Raw genomic sequence first — 17,982 nt, forward strand, 5'->3', positions numbered from 1 at the left:
CTTTTGGAACTGAGTTTGACACCTGTGCTCTAAACAAAGTGGAGTAACTACTTCTTTAGAGAAAACCCTCATAATATTTGTTTAAATTATATTGTTTTACAAGCACACACATAAAAAAATTCAATAATAGTTTTGATAACATGCACTCATTTTCCAAATTAATTGAAATATAAGTAAATAACGCATACAGGACCTATATGTTTCATTTACAAATGTTATTTAGAATATTCCATATGAAATCTAATGTATATTCTAATCTCATATATAAATTATATAAATTGTTAATAGTTGTATGACTTATTTACAGTAGGCTATTTATTTAGAAATTTATAACAAAAAAAATCCTACCTATTATTATTATTATTATTATTATTAAGTAGGATCTTGTTTATTTATTTTTATAAACAATTTTGAAATGTCCACTTTTACAATTTGACACATTCAAACCACTGCAGAACTGTTCTAATCAGCAGGCCCGTGTCATATACAGATACATTTCTTAATAAATAACATTTTTACATTTCATTCCAAGTAAAAATGTTGAAACAATCTAAATGAATAGGGAATAAAGCACAATCAGGAACTATCCTTCTAACTACAGCTCTAGAGGTGTAGATGCAAATGCACAAGTTTGCGATGCAGTTTGCAAATTTTCAGTGGAACAACGTATTTGGAGAATCAACAAACTATGTTTGTATTGACGGAACTTGCTACCTTAGTTAGCTAACAATGGGATGGTTTTCGGAAACGCACCCCAGATTGACCCAAGCCTACAACAAATAGACCGATTTCGCCCTACTGCGTTATTTTCGTTTTGGAAGAATCTCCACTTCCACCCCATCACTTCCTTTTCCTCTTTTTACCAGGGGGAGCTCTCAAGACCAACCTGATCTCAGACTCCCTTATATGCTTATTGAACAGGCATGAGCCCTGGGCTCAATTATCTCTGAGCTTAGGGTTCTCTCCCATGATAGCATGCCAAACCTGCTAATAGCGTCAAGCAATATCTAAGTGTGAACTCTTAAATATGTCAAAGTAATGTAAGACATTAACATTAGTATGTTTTTTTTTTTGGAAAGCCTTTTAAAAAAGCTAAATAAGTTTTCTTGAGAAACATCTTGCATGAAATGTTTGTACAGACTTTGATTCTGCTATTGTGACACCTGATAAAAAAGAAGGGAAGTGAGTGAGTGACTGACGTTTATACAATGTACATTCATACACTTTAAAATGTAGTTTAATTCTCCAAACACTTTATGCGCAGGTTATTAATAATCAAATAGTCTCTCATAAAGTGACTTCACCCTGAGTTTGCAGTAGTTTAATTGGAGATCTAGCGTTCTCTGCCCCAGTTTAAACAGAGGCCTTTTGAGACTATGAGCTGTGACAGGTTTGAGGCCCACACACGCAGCACTGACACAAAATGCTAACTTTTAATGGCAAACTGCTGCAGTGGATGGACTGTTCCTCACATTCCTCCAGTGCTTGTCGCCTTCTTTTTGTTCTGTTATTGTTTCTTCTGTCTTTTCTATTTCTTTCGCCTTTTTGCTCATTCTGAGGTTGCCATTTGTCTGTCTCTCTAGCATTGTCTGCTTCTTCTTCTCTCTTTCGTTCCATCCGTTCCTTGCTCTGTTGTCTCTGAACAGGTTGTGTGCTGGTTTTCTCAGTGCTGATTAAAAGTAGCGTCTCTGTTTGAAGTCTATTCAGCAAGCTGTGTGTGGTTGCTTATTAGGGTCAGCCAAGAGGGTTAGAGAGAGAGAGACACACACACACACACACACACACACACACACACACTTAATGAACACCGTCTCCTAAAGAGACTCCTTGTTTCAAGAAAAGAGTGGTTAAGCAAGGATGAAAAGATGAAGGGATTTCCTGAAACTTTGGCACTGAGTGTGGGTTGTGTGCGCACACTCTTTCTTTTCCGCTTTGTTTTTTCTCAGTTCGCTCCATTCTGATGCAGAATCTAATGGCCATGCGAGCACCTGGTACAGAAAGACCAGTGAAACAGAAACAAGAGCAAATGGAGCAAGAGAAAAGGAAGAGGTTTTAAAGGTGAGAGGCAAAGCACTGTATACATGTGCTGAATTTCAACAGCCAGGAAAGTTTCGGGGTTTTAATTTAAGCAGGTTTTTTTGTGGAGAAAGTGACAAGGCCCAAATATTTTTAAATGCTTATGTTAGCGCACATACACATTATCAAATCAAAGGATTTGTACGTCAGAAATTGAAAATAGTGTTAATTACTCACCGTATTGTCATTCCAATAATCTGAGACCTTCCCTCTTCTTTAAAACACAATCAAGTTACTTTAGATGAAATCTGAAAGCTCTCTGATCCTCCATAAACAACACGTTTTCTCCATAGATCCTCCATAGACAACAACAATCAAGAAGGGTATAAACAGAAGTCAGAGCCAGCTCCTAGAGGGTGGGACTTAAGCTCCAAGTGGGCTGTACAAACCCTGAGTTTCTATTTATGTAATATCTTGTACATGACACAGAGTCCAACCTTTTGTGTTTTATCAATGTCTACTTCTACCCCAAACCTAAATCCAAACTCACAGTGACCTGATGCTTTATCAACGTCTACTATACCTACATCAACCTTAAACCCAGCCTACTTGCAGTGTAGTTCCTCTCAATTGGAGTTCATCTAGCCTACTTGCAGTGTAGTCCCTCCCTCTTGGAGGTCACCCAGCTTACTTGCAGTGTAGTTCCTCCCAATTGGAGGTCTTCAGGCTGCAGTGATACCTACATGAAGCTTTCCGTTTGTATTGTTTTGCCTATAGGTTTACACCAAGGGCGCTCAACCCTGCTCCTGTAGATCTACCTTCATGCAGATTTCAGTTGTAACCCTTATCAAGCACACCTGCCTGTAATTATCATGTGTTGTTCAGGTCCTAATTAATCGGTTAGTGTGTGTTTGATCGGGATTGGACCTGTAGGAATGAAGGTAGATCTCTAGTAACAGGGTTGAGCAGCCATGGTTTACACCTTTAGGTTATACATTTTGTGTACTGATATTATAAACAATTACCTCAAGTACTGTCAAATGTGCACTCATGCTTTTATGGAAAACTTAAACATACTTTCATTTTGTTTCTATTAAAATATATTTCAAATAGAATTATATTTTTAATTACTCATTGTTATGATTAGGTTGCAATAAAATTAGTTCTTCTATAATATATCAGACAACACACTGCAGTTAAAATGCAATACTTTGCATATTTTCATATGTTAAATGGCACATGCGGCGACACAGTGGTGCAGTGGGTAGTGCTGTCGCCTCACAGCAAGAAGGTCGCTGGTTTGAGCCTCGGCTGGATCAGTTGGCATTCCTGCGTGGAGTTTACATGTTCTCCCTGCGCTCACGTGGGTTTCCTCCAGGTGCTCCGGTTTCTCCACAGTCCAAATACATGCGGTACAGGTGAATTGGGTAGGCAAAAATTGTTCGTAGTGTATGAGTGTGAATGAGTGTGTATGGATGTTTCCCAGAGATGGGTTGCAGCTGGAAGGGTATCCGCTGTGTAAAACATATGCTGGGTAAGTTGGCGGTTCATTCCGCTGTGGCGGCCCCAGATTAGTAAAGGGACTAAGCCGAATAGAAAATGAATGAATGAAAAGGCACATGCACCAAAATAAATGTCCTTCTTTAAAGCAATAATAAAGCAATTTAATTATTCAAAATGTACCTGTGGTAAACTTTATTTAGCATTTTAAAGGGTATTTGAATTTTTAAAAAAGCTGCTTTTTTATTAATAGTATATTATCTTTAAATACAATTAAAAATAGGATTATACGTATGCAAGGTATAAAGTACATACAGGGGTTATTATAATGTTGCATGTCCATCAAAGTGTTTTTGTGCTGTAGAAACACACGTGCTGTTCTAAAAACGGTCAGCGCTACACTACCTGACAAAAGTTTGATCATCAATCAAAGTTGTAAGAGCAACAAATAATAACTTTACGTCTAGTTGATAATTTGGAAAAGTGACGGAAGGTAGATTTTATTAATGAATTCTCTGTTGAACCTCATCCCAATCATCAAAAATACTGCAGAAGACCTATCGTAACTGGCATGGACCCAAGTATGTCACAGAAATCTGTGAGGGCGTGTGACGGATCTGCAGAGTGGATTGCAAAATCAACAGTCTGAGGTACCAAGACCTTACACCCACAGGAGAGGGCAAACTCTCCAGGAGGATAGCGCTCCTTCTCATACTTCAGCCTCCACATCAAAGTCCCTGAAAGCAAAGAAGGTCAAGGTGCTTCAGGATTGGCCAACCCAGTCACAAGGTATGAACATTGTTAAGCATGTCTGGGATGAAGGAGGAGGCATTGAAAATGAATCCAAAGTATATTGATGAACTCTGAGAGTCCTGAAAGAACACTTTCATTCAAGATGACTTTATTAATAAGTTGTATGAGTCATTGCAGAGATGTATGGATGCAGTCATCCAAGCTCATGGAAGACATACACAATATTAACTCTTTTTCCACTGCACCATGACTTTACATTCTACAATGTTCATTATTTCTGTTAAGTTACAACACTTTGTCTAAGCAAAGTCACTCTCCTATTTAAATAATTAAAAAAAAGGCATATTTTTTTTTGTTTAGGTAAAATACGTGTAATATTTAGGCCTTTGACTTTCATATAAGCCACTTCTAATGCTAAATTATCAACTAGAAGTAAACTTATTTTTTGTTGTTCCTAAAATTTGCATAGGCGACATTATTTTTGTCAGGTAATGTATTTACAACGTATTTGCAGCACAGCATTGTTGTTTTTCCAGTGGGTTACTATGATACAGAACATCCCTGCTGTACCATTACAAGTTGAACGTCTTTAGCAGATTATTTGTTGACAAGTGCATGGTATTTTCATGCCCCTTCTTTATTGTGATTGGATGGCTAGCTCAAAAGTTACACTGATGGGTGATGTTTTTTCAATTTGTAATGGCTGAAAAAGCTGACCATAAAATGCCCACTCAACACCTCGCTATGCTAGAGACAATTTAAAAAACACGATGCTAATATTGACAACAACAGAAAGCAAATGTTAAGCTCAAGGTAAAAAATGCTTCGGTAACCAGTGTGAAGCAGTTTTGTGAAAACAACCGCCTGGATGTACTTTATTCCACTTATTACATGACTACTTGCCACATAGCTTTAGAAATTTTACACTAAAGATTGTACTGAGCTAAAATAGTTTGAGCTAAGATAGCTAAACTAGTTCGTTTTAGTTTTAAAATGGCATATTAAATAAAAAACGATCCGCGTCTCCACTAGCGTTTTACCTAGCATCTCTGAACATATCTCCGTCCACACTACGCCAACAAAAACGTATATCATGTGACCATTCGTGCACTCTGGGCATGCGCGTTCTAGTTGTGGCTTGGCATTTGATTATTGTCAGTCAACAAACGCCGGTTGAACAATGAACGCGATGGCAAAGAAAGCAAGAGAGGTATTTTTGTGGACAGACGACGAGGTTGAGTTGTTACTAAACGTAACAAATGAGTAACTCCACAATGGTGCCTAAAACACACAATAGTGCAAACGACGCTCCCATTTCTGTGCCCATGTTGTTGTTTACAGTACTGTCTTCCGGTAGCGTTAAAGCCATGTGTTATAGTCATGTGATTGAGGCTTGACGAATAAGGGAAGGATACGCAATGACACAAAAGCCCCAATCAGGTAGCGAATCTCAGCAGTCCAGTCTTCGTTTCTCCGGTAACACTAATATGTAATATGTACACATTAATATGTAAACATAAACTAAACATTAGTTTATTATAAATAAACCATGGGTTAAGGTATGCACTAATCATGAATTAACTTTAACTACAACATGAGTTACATGAGTTCATGTGTAAATAACGGCTATCTTAATTACTTGTTAGTACATGTTGTTAATTAATGTATTAACTTTTTAATTTAAATTTAAGTTTAAATTAACATTTAAGTTTAAGCTAAATGTAACCAACATGAACTCATAAGCTGTTAATGTATAGTTATGGCATGACTTTACTTGGAGGGGCACATCACTATTAACTCATCCTTAACTACTCATGAACTCCTGTTCATGTTGATGTTGACAGAACACTTTTCTATTGTTATTCAGTGTAAACTCACAAGTTGGACGTGCATAAGGAGTTCATGAGTAGCTAAGAATGGGTTAATGATGATGTGCCGCTCCAAGTAAAGTCACAGCATAATTATACATTAACATATCATGAGTTCATCATGGTTAAATTAAGCATAAACTAATGTGGTAATTAATACCTTAATTAACAAACAATCATGTACTAAGAAGTAATTAAGGTAGCCGTTATTCACACCTGAACTCATGTGGCTCATGTTGTAGGTAAAGTTAATTCATGATCAGTGCATACCTTAACTCATCATTAATTCATAATAAACTAATGTTTACTTTACATATTAATACTTCATTATTCATGTACTGTTATTGTAAAGTGTTACCGTTTCTCCTCATCCACACTAAGACGGAGCAGCAGCGTTTCAGAATGAAAACGGCCTCTCCAGCGTTTTCAAAACGCTCCGTTTTCGGCGCTCAAGAACTCCGGCGTAGTTTGGACGGATGACGTAAACGTAGCAAAACTTATGCGTTTTAAAACGAAAACGCATTAGTGTAAACGGGGCCTTAGTCAAAAGATGGTTTCAAACAGTCAATACAAACAGCATGACAGACAAGAAATGGATGTGAACGTATCCGCTTACTGTCATGATGATGTAAAGTACTCAGATTATTCAGCGGATGTTATCTCAGAATAACATACCTTGTAATGTTGCAACTAACCAATCAGATTTAAGTACTCCAGACAGAATAAAGATTTTTAGCACTCGTTCAGTAAAATCACACACACTTCTTTTTCATGAGGTATGTGTTTACAAGCGCTCGGCTGATAGATGATGTGATGTCAGGTCAGTCTGTATAATGATGATTAGTGATTTTAATGATGGTGCCTGATGTTGACAGCGAGTTCCGTGGGTTCCCTGCGGTGATTTTTCTGGCTGCAGTCGCACAGCGCTTTGATTTACTTAAGAAGCAGGCAGAGCTGATATATACGTCGCAGGACAGCGTGTAGATTCATGCTTCTCTAAATCAGCATGCGCTCATCGAAAGCTCTCTAAAACATCCAATGAGCCAGAAACGGAAACATCAACAACTGTCTCCATGAAAGGTACTGAAAGATGAGTGTTTGGGTGAACAGATGAGGAATCTCTGCTTGTTGAGACAGAAATTGTTTTGCTGGCCCGGCTTGTGTGTGTCTTGCTCATAGTATTAGGCAATTAAGTGTACTCAGTTTACAGGGCAGATTTCTGGAGTTGGTGTGTTTATTAAACTATGAGTCAGTCATCTGTCTGGTCAACTTTTAGGGGTCCTTTTATTCTAACATGCATTTATTTGTCAGAGAAGCAAATTGGGTTTTTTATGGCCTCAGAAATCTGAATGAGAGCATTTAGGAAATATATTTAAAACAAAACAAAAAAAAAAATTTCTTTTTTTTTATACATGGTGCCACATTTTATATAAAATTAGACATATTCTGCATTTGCTCTAAACATCGAATGAAATATTCTTTAAATAATGAGTTTTATACTCTTCACAAATCCCCAGACTAATGTTTGCCAGCAGTGAATGTCAAAAGGGACTTATAATGTATAACGCTCCTTCTTACCTTCTTTAAATTATGTTACTTTTAAGTGTATACACATTCACTGTAAATTTGGCAATTAATAAAATGCTGGACTAAGTTGAACTAATATTCTTGCTTGGACTTACTGTAGTTAAGAAGAAATATTATATTATGTCTACAATGTTATTTTCCAAGCCAGTAAACATTTAGAAGGTTAATGATGAATGGATTAATAAACACAAAAGTTCATATATTTGAAAATTGGAGTCAAATTTGGGCCATTCATTCATTCATTCATTCATTTTCCTTTGGCTTAGTCCCTTATTCATCATGGGTCACCTAAGCCGCCAGCTATTCTGGCATATGTTTATGCAGCGGATTCCTTTCCAGACGCAACCAAGTACTGGGAAACATCCATACATTCTCACATTCACACTTATACACTACGGCCAATTTAGTTTACCCAATTGACCTATAGCGCATGTCTTTGGGCTGTGGGAGAAACTGGAGCACCTGGAGGAAACCCACGCGGGGAGAACATGCAAACTCCACACAGAAATGCCAACTAGCCGAGCTGGGACTTAAACCAGCGACCTTCTTGCTGTGAAACGTCGATGGTAACCACTAAGCCACCGTGCCATCCAAATTTGGGCCACGATTTTGAATAGAGAAATTGACCGAACAATAAAATATCTATAAATCTACTTAATAACTAGTGTTTTTGTGTTAGTCTCTTTTGATCACCAGACTGCATTTAATTTCATCAGAATAAAAGAATAAAGCCAAAATTGTACAATTTAAATATTTTCAAATATATTTTATTCCTGTGATGCTAAGGCTGGACTGGTTTTAGCATCACATGATTTTTTTTCATTATGGGTTCATACCTAAAACAATAATTTTGATATGTTGATTTGGTACTGAAGAATCGTTTTATTATTATTATTATTATTATTATTATTATTATTATTATTATTATTATTATTATTATTATTATTATTATCAAGGATGAAAACAGGTGTACAGCTAAATTGGTTTTCAAGAGTTTACTGCAGGGGTCCCTGCAGGGTTTAGCTCCAACTTGCCTCAACACACCTGCCTGGGTGTTTCAAGTATACCTAGTAAGACCTCGATTAGCTTGTTCAGGTGTGTTTGATTAGAGTTGGAGTTAAAGTCTGCAGGACACCAGACCTCTAGGAACAAGTTTGGGGATCCCTAGTTTACTGTAATATTTTCTCTGAATTTCCTCAGAGATTTTTTTACAACTTATTCTATTTTTCTGTCTCTTTCATTTTCTGATCTTTTATTTTATTGTGTGACTACTATTTGCAGACAGGGTTAACCTAGACAGTAATTTCTTTTTTAGTGTCATTTTATCTATCTTTATATCTCTTCTTATTCAACCAAACGTTTCCAACCTTTCTTTAAACCGTTACCTGGATAGCCTGTGGCATTTAAACATTTCTCAATTGGTACTACAGAGTCCAAATGTGCCAAGAAAATATCATCTACACCATTAGACCACCCTTACCAGTTTATGACCCATGCTTTAATTTTGTTTATTCCAAATTTAATGTTTTATGGGTCAATTTTAATCTTAAAGGGTCAAGAAATCCCCCTTTCAGTTCAAGTCTTTCTCAGAGTTTTTCTTTTAAATGCCGCATGGTGGGCATGGAGTGCTATGTGCAGTAGAGTGGAGTGGGTGTGGCCGGCAGAAGGGACAAAAGGGGCTAAAGAGTGGATGAGTGGGGGCAACAACTGTCAGTTGGCTCACCAGCTCAAGATAAAAAAAATTAAAAATAAAAAAAAACAAGAGGAGACACAATTTTCTAGTTTACAAAGTTAAAAGCAAAGAAATAAAGAGTAATTTAATCCCCTGTTACATATACGATATGCTATTCATGATTCCGTATAATACATAACCACAATTTGTTATATCATTATAAAGATAATCATATTTATATGAGCACTATAAATCAAGAGAACTTCTGTCCTCCTGAATTCCCGGGTCTGAATGCAGACACAGTGGACAGCAGTGCAGCAGGTCTCTATCTATTTCAATCATTAGCCTTGCCGGTAATCTGGAAGATGTTAAACATGTGCAAAAACAGTAGCACGAATATAGGCGATGTGTCTGAATGGTAACAAACTCAAGTGATAAAAGACAAAGTCCACCAGAACTCCCTACAAAAATGCCTACTGCACACAAACAGCTTGGCTGTATTGGTAGCCCTGATGGCATCACGTGAAAAGTCATGCAACAAACCCTGTAGATCATGGAAACAAACATATATGACCATTCACAACCACCTAAATGGTCCCATGCGCCTTCTCACAGCTTGGCAGGTCTGTTCATATAGGTTTGTCAAAAAGCTTGTGCTATCATGAATAATTAAGAAGCAGGCTTGATAACAAATCTCAGTCTATGATCAATGAAAAACCGACGCATCATCACTGGACGGGGAAATAGCACAATTTTGCTCCCACCCTAATAATGACTTTAAACCTAGAAGATAAAATTAGCTAACAAAAACTCAAAATTATCCAGTTTTCCCCACAATTTAAGCTAGCATGTACTAACGTTGTCTTAATTTATGCTCAACACACACAATTCTTTTTAAAGTTTTGACATCAAGCTAGTTTACAATGATTGTACTGATAGAAAATTTCATAATTTGAAATTGAATCTATCAGATGAAATAAATTTCCTTATATTATAATACATTTTGAGTCGTCAATTTATTTTGGTGGTCAAAACAGCATCAACGTGTGAATGTCAAATTAATGTCAAGGTTTTGACATTAAATCAATTAGCATTTTTTGACATGTTTTTTGATACTCATCAATTTGGTGTCATTTTGACATTAAGGTGCGACAGGGAACCATTTTATTTACAGCCAGAGATTGCTGTGTATAAAAGTTCTAGTAGAACAACAGTCGAAATGCTCAGATCAGCCCATCTGGCACAAACAAGCTCACCAAAATAACTTTTTTCGTTATTCTGATGGTCGGTTTGAACTTCAGCAGCTCATAATGTCCATGTCTGCAAGCCTGAATTAACTGAGCTTCTGCCATGCTGGATAGATATTTGTCAAATAGCAGATGAACAGCTGTTCCTAATAAAGTGGCCAGTGTAAAAAAAAAAAGATGCATGCTTATGTGTGAAGTCACCTTATAGCTTCTTCATGTCTACTATTGTCCATGTACAGTTGAAGTCAGAATAATTAGCACCCCTGTTTTTTATTTATTTATTTTTTTTACTAGATATTTTTCAAGACACTTCTATACAGCTTAAACTGACATTTAAAGGCTTAACTAGGTTAATTAGGGTAACTATGCAGGTTAGGATAATAAATAAATTAATTCTATAACGTTGGTTTGTTCTGTAGACTATCGAAAAAAAAATATAGCTTAAAGGGGCTAATAATTTTGTCCTTAAAATTTTTTAAAACTGCTTGTATTCTAGCTGAAATAAAACAAATAAGATTTACTTCAGAAGAAAAAATATTATCAGACATACTGTGAAAATGTCCTTGCTCTGTTAAACATCATTTGGGAAATATTTAAAAAAAGAAAAAGAAAAAATCAAAGGGGGACTAATAATTCAGACTTCAACTGTGTAAAGTGGAGAGAAGTTACTTTCTCATTTTATGTTCGCTAGTCGGTAACCGTCTCCGTGCATATTAGGATTTGATAAACATCCCCATAATCAGACTCAGGAAATGGAATGATTTCAGCCATTATGATATCATCAGTCAAGCAGGCAGACCAATCATCTCGTCTCATCTGACTCTGAATTCCTTCAGGCTCAGGGAGAGACAGAGAGGATCATGGAATGCTGAGCATAATAAAGGAAACTAAATCTAAATTGCAGCGTTATGGTTAATCTGAGGGCCTTCCTGGACCGCCGATCAGATCTCATCACTTGAAAAGCTGCGGTTGTCTGTGTGTTTTTGTTAACTTTTCCTGTCAGCTTTTGAACTTCAGTAGCCTGCAGTAAAGTGATATTTTAGAGCATGCTCAGTGGCTGGGAATGCTGAAAATAATCACTGCACTTTTTCTGAATTTGTGTCTGTTTGAATAAAATGTAAGTATTTCAGTTTGGCTTTCCCTCATTTCCTGACATCTCAGACTAGTTCTCTGTTTCTTTGGGGGTCTGGAAACTTTTGCTGACTTCAATTGTGATTGTGTATTAAGAAACTTCTTTTTTTAAATACAGTGCTCAGCATAATTGAGTACACCTCATTTTGAAGATGAATATTTTAATCCATTTCTCAGTGAATACATGCAGGGCCATAGAGGCGACCTAGGCGGAAGACACCGCCAACTTTAACTTCGCGAACCGATCCTTCTGTTCACTATTGGGTTGTGGGCGGCGTGATCATCCTTTGCCAAGAACGCCAGTTCAGCTTGCTACGGCCCTGAATATTAGGGATGCGCACATCAATGCTCGAGTATCGATATATCGATACTCAGAACCTTTTAAATTGGTATTTTAAATTGGTATCGATACTTTTTAAAAAATATCTAATACCTATATATATATATATATATATATTAATAACTTCTGCATAACTAAATGTTTTAGCGCTGTGTACAGGATTGTCAGTTACGATTTGTATACAAGACGTTACACCAATCAATCTGCAGCGAAGGTGACGTGAGCGATCATGTGCTGTACAGATAATTTACGTAGCCTACTCAACACACGCAAGTCGCACACTTCTGCATTACGGAATGACACAATGGCAGAGATATAACGCAGCATGTTGGGGTGCTCATCTACTGAATAAGCATTTCACGAGCAATATTTGAAATAAGAACATCATACACAGCAACAATACAACCAGCCTTTGTAAACACTTACAGACAACACACCCTGAAACTTATAAAGAAGCGGAACAAAAACAAGCTGCCCAGTGTTCCTCTGCGCAGTCTCCCTCTGTTCAACAAAAGACATTATAGGAGGCAAACCTCTCTCTCTCTCTCTCTCTCTCTCTCTCTCAACAGCAAATAGTAGTATAGTATTATAATATAAAGTAAAATTATAATTAAATACAAATAAAAATAAATAAATGAAATAAATCAGATCTCTCTTTCTCATTTGTTACCATTAGGTGAATAAGAATAAATATAAGTGTGTGTGTGTGTGTGTGTGTGTGTGTGTGTGTGTGTGTGTGTGTGTGTGTGTGTGTGTGTGTGTGTGTGTGTGTGTGTGTGTGTATCTGTGCAGTGTGTAATAATAAGTGGACTCGGTATCGTAAAAATTTGAACAAAAAGTATTGATATCGTATCGAATTAAAAAGTTGTGGTATGGCCCATCCCTACTGAACATATGCAATGTATTATGGTTCATTTAAACAAAACAAATTTATTAAACAGATATATTTATTAAAATAACATTTTAGTCACCAAACATCTTTAGAATTTGAAAGATAATGCAATTAAATTCAAGCAAAATATTGCAAAAACAAATTGCAACTTTAAAACTAAATTAAAAATAAACCAAAACAAAAAAGGGCGAAGCAGTGGCACAGTAGGTAGTGCTGTCGCCTCACAGCAAGGAGGTCGCTGAGTCGCTGGTTTGAGCCTCGGCTCAGTTGGCGTTTCTGTGTGGAGTTTGCATGTTCTCCCTGCGTCCGTGTGGGTTTCCAGTCCAAGGACATGTGGTTAAACCACATCTGTACAGATTCATATCCGTATATACATTTTCAGCAGTACAATCCTAGACATGTCATAAAAAATATCAAACCCAAAAAAAAGACTTTTATTTATGAACTTTTGAGCCCACCTCTAGAAGGAGGAATCTGACCAGATAAGATTTTTTCCAAGTTAAAAAATTATGTTCTTTTCCAAACTTCATTACACCCTCACCTACTGTTTTGCATCACTTTGCAGTTTTTATATGGACTATATAATAAAATAAGATTAATTAAGACCACAGACAAACCCAGGGCTTCCAGAGTGCCAACTGAATACAAAGAGTTACACATTGTGTGCCGTCTTTTTTTGCCCTAAGCTGTTCTTGTGACGTTCTTGACTACCACAGCAACAACCACCAGATACAAAACTAATATTTGTTAAGTTCTCTCAGTCTAGGATGTTCATAGGTAAGTTCTCTTTACTGTGTTCTGGGTTTTATGCACAAAGGTGTGATAGAAGATATATGAGAGAATGAGAAGTGAACCAGAAAAGCAATTATTAGAATGCATATTCGTTTTTTTTCCAACACCATGTGATTAATTTTCGATAGTGAAAATATATTAGATGGTTTGTTGGATTTGAGACTAATAGTACTCTATTAGTGGATAGTAAGGGCCTGCAGGCAATAATCAGATGATCAGGTGACTTTAATTTTGGCATGGAAAGTTTAGAGCAGGAATACAGACATGATGGCTCAGTGGTTAACACTGTCGCCTCACAGCAAGAAAGTTGCTGCTTCGAGTCCCAGCTGGACCAGTTGACATTTCTGTGTGGAGTTTGCATGTTCTCTCTGTGTTCCCGTAGGTTTCCTCCGGGTGCTCCGGTTTCCCCCACAGTCCAAAGACATGAGGTACAGGTCAATTGAATAAACTTAATTGGCCGTAGTGTAGATGTGTCCAAGTACTGGTTGCGGCTGGGAGGGCATCCACTGTGTAAAACATACGCTGGATAAAGGCTGATTTATATGTCTGCATCAAGCGCACGCATATGCTACGGCGCAGCCTACGCGTTAATGCATAAGGCTGATTTATACTTCTGCGTCAAACGCACACATATGCTATGGCATTGACGTATAGCCCTACGCCGTGGCCATCAGCGTCGCTGACGTGCACCTTTCAAAAAATTTAACTACAGGTCACAACGACACGTAGTGCAAGCTCTGTGATTGGTCGGCTTGGTAGCGCTGATGAGTCTGGGCGAATTCGCCATGCGAATCACGCAAGTCAGATGGAGCGATTGTTTACAAGTGTGGAAGTCCTGTGAAGGAGCTCCGGATGGAAAGTTTTGTTTTGTGTTTACCTCATAGTTAAAGTTGTTGCACGTCCGCCGGTTACTGCCTCAAAATGAGCGAGTTTGAGCCACTTGTACATTCAGGAAGTGTTCAGGAAAAGCAAAACACCAGCGAAGAAACTCGACACAGAGGAACATTTACACCTCACTGCCAACTAGCGTTTCAGAAGTGTTAATGCAGACCAACAGAGACAGCGCACAGAAGTATAAATGTACAGCTACGCGCGTTGCATGCGACGTGGGTTACGCCAGTCACTTGACGCAGAAGTATAAACCAGGCTATAGCCCTACGCCATGGCCATCGGGGTCACTGATGTGCATCTCTCAAAAAATTTAACTACACGTTCCAGAAGTAAAATCCAGGCTATAGCCCTACGCCCTGGCCGTCGGCGTTGCTGACGTGCACCTCTCAAAAAAATGTAACTACACGTCGCACAGACGCGTAGCGCGAGCTCTGTGATTGGTCAGCTTGGTAGCGCTGACGAGTCTGGGCGGCACCGAGAGCCGCGCGAGCGGTGCGAGCCCGATGGAGTGACTATTTACAAGTGTGGAGTCCCGTGAAGGAACTCCGGATGGAAAGTTTTGTTTGGTGTTTATCTCATAGTTAAAATTGTGGCATGTCCGCCAGTTCCTGCCTCAAAATGAACGAGTTTGAGCCACTTTTACGTTCAGAAAGTGTTCCGAAAAAACAAAACACCAACGAAGAAACTCGACACAGAGGAACATTTACACCTCACTGCCCACTAGCGTTTCGGAAATGTTAATGCAGACTAACAGAGACAGCGCGCAGAAGTATAAATGCACGGCTACGCGCGTTGCATGTGCTGTGGGTTACGCCGGTCACTTGACACAGAATTATAAACCAGGCTTAAGTTGGCCTACTTACTACTTAAAAATGTAAAAAATTAAAAAATACACTTTTAGAGTAAAAGAAGCAACCCTTTCACTAGGCTGGCTATGGGCCTGTGTTATATGAACGCCATATTTAGAATCATATCACAGCACACTTTTTTATAGAGTGTATTGTGTTTGCAGAGCTTATAAGCATCTCTTGACATCCACATGACTTTGTATCCGGGCTTAAGTGTGTGTTTGTGTGTGTTTGTTTTAGCATGTTTGTGTTGTGAGTGTCTGGGGACAGGGCTGAGTGTGTCCGCATTTGCTGAGTGTTGTAAGTCTTGCAGATAACCAAGGACAGTTATGTTTTCTCCACTATTTACCATCTGCCTTTCATTCCTTCTTTACTCCTCTCTTTTAGTTCATCTGCCAATGATCAGGCTGAACACACCCACCCACACATTCAAACATACATACGTATACGTACATAGCAGACATATGCTCTGTTCCAAAACGTATTGCGCTAGACGTATTGTCTTTGATTTTAACCCAAAAGCAGCATTGTAAACTCATAACGCATGTTGAAAGGTCCAAATTCAGTATTGTTTTACTCAATTTTTTTTTTTTTGCATTTTAGAGTTCCAAACCTGATATTTAAAAATCAAGACAAAATCAGGTTTTGAGTGACTGGGTAAACAAAAATGGATGTTTAAAAGTGATAAGCAATGTAATCTCACAAGGAAGCATAACTTTTCATAATGTATTGAATTTTTATTAATTTGTTTGATTAAAAATAATAATCCTCCATGGTATGGATGTTTGTTTTAGGAGGAAAAAAAATGTCACCCTAATTTTTCATCCACTACCAGTGTGCAGCATCCACCTGGCCAGCCTGCACACCACACACCAGCTGATTGGTGGAGAGGAGACTGATGAAGCTAATTATCATAAGGAGATGGTTAGGAGGCCATTATGGAGAGAGGCCAGTGGGAAAATTTTATCAGGGTTGAACCCCTACTCTTTTTCTAAGGACATCCTGGGATTTTTAATTTTTAAGAGTCAGGATCTCGGTTTATCGGACGTTCACTGAGCAGTATAGAGTCCCTGTCACTATACTGGGGCATCAGGACCCACACAGAACAAACGTCGGGCGCCCTCTGCTAGTCTCACTAACACCACTTCCGGCAGCAACCTAGCTTTCCCATGTGGCCTCCCATCCAGGTACTGACCGGGCGCAGCCCTGCTTAGCTTCAGTGGGCGACCATGTGGAGAGCTAGCTTTATAAGTGAAATGAGGTTGGTTTTTAGAATGAGCCTGGGTTTGTTTATCTGTTAAAGGTAGGGCCAGGCGGAATCTGCAGACATTTTTTGCTATTTCTGCTGAGAATTTTGTAAAAAATCTGCAAATTCATGCGGAAATATTTTAAGTATCGTAACTAAATACTTAATACTTGAAATGAAAAATAAGCGTTTTTTAATGTTTATTTAATGTTTACAATGCAAATCCATCTAGAAACAAAGCAAGATCTCATACAGTATCTCTACTAAAAGACGGAAAATATTACTTTAGAAACTATATTGTAAATAAATCTATCGAACACTTTCAGATTGGTCAATAATATTACTGAGATTAATAGAAAAAACTGAATAAATATAAATTTACACTAAAAAATAAATAGACTTAATGATGGGCTGAAAATCTGTGGATTTCTGCGCGCACAGATTCCATGTGGGCCTAGTTGTAGGTTATTTTGTACACAAAATCAATGCCGACGACAATCAGGATGTTACATCATTTTAATTCATCGGCAGTTTAACTGAAATCTCTCCGTTTGTATGATTTGACTGAATATTTTAATGTTGGTAAAATTACAGTGCATCACTACTACTGTCTCTTTTATAGCATCACGCCAAAGAAAAAAATCAACTGCTGGTTGAGTATCTCATGACATTTTTTGCATCACGTGGAGATGCCGCATCTGAAAAGTCATCCCTAAATTGGTAATTTATAGAAGTCCTTTTTAGAAGACAGATGTCTATGTAGTTAGCAAAGCTTGTTTTGAGACGAATCTGTGGTGTGTTTTGGAGATGTTTTGCTGTGATCACCTAAGACCTCACTGCAGACCTAAATCTGGCTCTGACTTTAACAGCAAACTGAGGGATTTCGAGAGGAAGCTCTAAATTCACAGACGCAACTGCACACACACACACACATGTGGCCCTCAAGTTTGTGTCACAGGGGGCACCATAGCAGGAAGTCCTCCAAATGTTTTGCTTTAACTTTAAGGGATTCTCTCTCTCTCTTTCTCGCTTCACTCTTCGTCTTTCTTTATTTCTTTCTTTCTTGTCACACATCTCCTTTTTTTCCTTCTCTAAGTTCTTCATTCCCCTCTCTTTCTTCTCGCAGTGAGGTGATCCAGACTCGAGGGAGTGCCAAGAGAGTTACAAAAACTGCATTCATGGCGACACATTGGAAAACA

At 37.9% G+C, this 17,982-nt stretch overlaps 1 protein-coding gene across 21 annotated transcripts in view; it reads left to right on the forward strand.

Moving 5' to 3' along the window:
* The window catches only part of si:ch211-285f17.1, a 288,027-nt gene that overhangs the window by 84,800 nt on the left and 185,245 nt on the right, over positions 1 to 17,982 (forward strand). The gene's annotated exons all lie outside the window — the stretch shown is intronic.

Source organism: Danio rerio, chromosome 24, assembly GCF_052040795.2.
Source record: "Danio rerio strain M-AB ecotype USA chromosome 24, GRCz13ab, whole genome shotgun sequence".
NCBI classification, from domain to species: domain Eukaryota; kingdom Metazoa; phylum Chordata; class Actinopteri; order Cypriniformes; family Danionidae; genus Danio; species Danio rerio.